Below are 3953 nucleotides of genomic sequence, written 5' to 3' on the forward strand. Positions count from 1 at the left end.
AGAAAAGTGTTTGATTGGTTGGATGTATTTTGAGTGATGGCGAGAACTTGGATGAGCGAGATATACATCTCGAATCCTAGCCTCAGGAGTGCATGGTATACACCACGTTCCATTTCCATCTTTATTGAAAAAGTATTAAGGTAGGAATTAGGTATTTTGAAGTTTGAAAGACGAGTACTTGTGACCTACAAGCTCTTACAGCTTGGGTCTAATACTCGGGACTACGTCTGGACATTCCACCCAGGCAGTCTGTTTCTTTCCAATATTGCTAAGAAAATGATTCGATTATTTACGAATATTTTGGAGGGAAGACGAATATTTATGGCTTGCAAGCTCTTACAGCTTGAGCCTAATATTCGGGATTACGACTGGACATTCCATCCAGGTAATCTTTTTCTTCACGTTTTATTTAGAAGGTGATTTGGGATATTTACGGATATTTTGGCGAGAAGACGAATATTTATGGCTTGCAAGCTCTTACAGCTTGAGCCTAATATTCGGGATTACGACTGGACATTCCATCCAGGTAATCTTTTTCTTCACATTTTACTTTGAAAATGATTTGAATATTAAATTGAAACAAATAAAGTACCGAGGTTTGAAATTATTGTAAGTTAAATTGATGTTGCTTAAGAGCTCATTGTAAGAAGGCCCAAGAGTAAGCCATGTGAGGTTGATGGCGATGCTTAAAAGCAATCGACTTACAAGGGTATGGAAATGGGCTCGATATTGAATCGAGAAAAAATAATTTTTATAATTTAAAAATGGTTTTTGAATGAAGGATGTAATTAAAAGATACCAAATTTATGTTATTATGTGATATTTATCATTATTATTTTTGAATGGTTTTTCTTTTTATCAAAGCCATTAAGATGACTTATCATGATTCAAACATACCTCACCTAAAAAAATATTTTACATAAATCCCAAAGAAAGAAAAAAACATTTAAGTTATATAAAAAATAAAATAATAAAGATGATTAACAATAGGAGCATGTTAGTAGTAAGTAAAAACATTGAAAAAAACCCCACACGACACAACAGGGTATCGAACCCAGGACCAAAGGGTAGCTAAGCTAGCTCCATCTCCATCAGGCCATGAACGGTCAATTGTTAGTTTAGCAACAACTTAAGTATATAAACAGGAATAGATAAAGGTAAATTAAATAAAAAAAACTAACTAAAATGGGTTGTTTAAGTTAATGGGCAACTAAAGCCTACGAAAATAGTGAGGGAATCCCAGAAGCCAACCCTAGCCGCATGGCTGTTTGGGTGGAGATAACAAGGCTGACCATCATCAATGCCAACTGTAGTTAATGAAAAGTTGCAAGGAAAAGCCAAACGGTCATTAAGTAGCACAGTAACCCTCACAGGTGGGTTTTAAATGGATTTTAAACGCCTTAAAATAAATAAAAGAAACAAACTGAAAGAAAGTGGAACAAATCACCACATACGTTCATTTCCCTCAAAAAAAGCAAATCCATTCTCTCGATCTCTCTCTAAATGTAAACAAGCCATGGCTTCAAAAAGTCAACAAAACTCTCACCTTTCTCGTTGGTTCCTCAGACGAATCCTCTTCGATGTGAATCTCCTGCTCCCACGAACTTCTACGCTTCGTCACTCGCTGGTGGTCGCCGAAAGCCGTCAACGGCGGAAGGGTTTGTTGTGTGTGAAGCTGACCGTGAGCGCGAGGTTAACGACCCTTGGGGTTCCGTGGTCGCGACCTAGTGGAGGAGGCCGCTCTTTCTTTTTTTCGGTGAAAAGGTATTAGGGTTTTTCGCTTTTCAGTAGCCGTCGAATTCTCTAGGGTTTTTTTTTCACTTCAGTAGCCGTCCTCCCTCTTATACTCATATGATTAGGGTTTTTGTTTCAGCTTCTCCAGATCAAAATGGCATGCTCTTGGGAGTGCTTTAAGGTGCTCAGCTTGTTAGTCCCAATTTGGCGTTTGATCTAGAAGCGGTAATATGAAACACGTACTTTTCTCTTGGATTTGTCCTGATTCCAAATTTGGGATTTTTTCGAATTTTAACTGTTTGCCTTTACTGCAGTAAATTCCTCTTGCGAAAAATGAATTTTTTGGTCTCATTGTAGCTGCTGATAGAATCAGGCTTGGAATATGGTACATAAGAAAATGGGGGTAATTCTTCAGATTCTACCGTTAAACCATTGTTGTTTTTTTTTCATGAAGTCCATTGTATATGGGAATGTCAGTACTAACTACTCCATTTTCATCTGAATGCTCAAGAGTCGGCGGAACACTTGAATTAATAGATGATGAATCGCTGGATTCTTAATTGATTGGCAAAATATCTGCCACAGTAACTGGAGGAAAGGTAGAGAACATTGCTTTCTGATCAACAAGACAAGAGGTTTCCAGGATTAAGTTATATGCCATGATAAATTACGCAAATTCTTTATTTTTCTGAATCTTCCCATGCTGATTTGTTCCTTGGCAGGTGAATTTTACTTTGCTGCACCAATTGCTGCCAAAGACTCCTTGCGGACCGCTGACTAATAAAGACGACCAGAGGGGCCTTCCCATTATCTTTCGGAAACCGGTAAGCAAACTAGTTTGTCAGCATTTCTGATCAATGATAATGAATCAGCTAGATCTTCAAACTTTCCATGTTTTGGAACAGAAATTGCATATGGTGATAATTGAGGCATTCCATCACCAATGTTACTAAAAACAGTTAAAGTCATTGTCCGTATTGTTGCTGCAGGTAGAAGTAATGACAAGTACATGAATGGATCAAATGTCACAGAGACCTTCCTACAAACAGGACAAACTACTATCGACTTATATTGGCCTTGGCACACGTCCATAATGACTGAATCGTTGCGAGCCAGATGACAATGCCAATATGTTGTTTTCACTTCGCTTTGCTTTGTTTTCTTCCACAGAGTGCCAAACATCCAAATGCGCCTACCAGCCTTGTTTCAATGGAATATTTCCCATCAGGTGCATTTAAACTTTTTAGCTTCTCATTAACCTTCCTTTCTAGTTCAAATACTCTTTCGCATAATCATACATACGAGATGCTAAATGATGCTAAATTTTGTTGACAAATTTTGCTTTGACCACTCCATCTTTGTACTTTTCAATGCAGGAACAAAGGAATCACTAATCATCTTGAAGAAATTAAGCCTCATTATGCTATCAGCAAATCCTGCAGAAGAAGCATTGGTTTCGGTTTTCTCACGTTAATGTTGCACTGCATGATGTTCCATCACCCGGGGACTTTGAAATTGCAGCGGCAGCACCAGATGATTCGGGGCTTGGGAAAGTGTGGCCTCCCATATCGTCAATCTTTGAAATGATGGAGTTGGACATTGTCTGGAACCTAGTTTGCATCTGCTGTAGAAGATTTTGCACAAAAACAGTCATATCAGCGGTGCTTTGTTTTGGACCTTCTGAATCATGCCCATCCATGATTTGAACAACGCTTCAACTGGAACTTTTTCAACAAATTTCAAAATTGGAACTTGGTACCAATGATGCTCTAGGTTCAATTCCTGTTTATTTTCCAGTTGGGATGTTCTTAGCATGCTCTAGCAGCTTCAGAATTTGCTGGAGAGTTTGAGTGATGGAAGTGGTAGTTTCTTGGTCTCTAACCACCCTTCATGTGCATTGTTGAGTTGCCATACGCATGATAGATTTACATTTTCGGTTGGTCTTTCGCAGGTTACGCACACATGGAAAGAGTTAGCATGGAGGCTCTCACTTGCAACTGTTGGAGAATTAAACAACCGCTTTTGAAACAGGGACCGATGACGGATGTACGTCGGTGTTTGAATGGGTCTCACCTTTTCTTGTTATTCTTTTTGTAAAAAATGATCAATAGTATTTGGAACTCGAAACTCAGCATCTTTTCATCTTCAACGGTCTGAATCTTGTCTCTTCCAAACACAACTTTTCTATTTCTGTATAAATATAGCAGCTTCATTAACAG

At 38.5% G+C, this 3953-nt stretch overlaps 1 long non-coding RNA gene across 1 annotated transcript; it reads left to right on the top strand.

The window, feature by feature from the left end:
* The first annotated feature begins 2125 nt into the window (after positions 1–2125).
* Positions 2126–3953, top strand: LOC127091671 (uncharacterized). Its single transcript, XR_007791969.1, has 5 exons — positions 2126–2333; positions 2457–2558; positions 2724–2962; positions 3111–3596; positions 3686–3953. It is a non-coding gene; the product is annotated as an uncharacterized LOC127091671 (long non-coding RNA).

The sequence above is a fragment of the Lathyrus oleraceus genome, chromosome 6 (assembly GCF_024323335.1).
Source record: "Lathyrus oleraceus cultivar Zhongwan6 chromosome 6, CAAS_Psat_ZW6_1.0, whole genome shotgun sequence".
Lineage (NCBI taxonomy): Eukaryota > Viridiplantae > Streptophyta > Magnoliopsida > Fabales > Fabaceae > Lathyrus > Lathyrus oleraceus.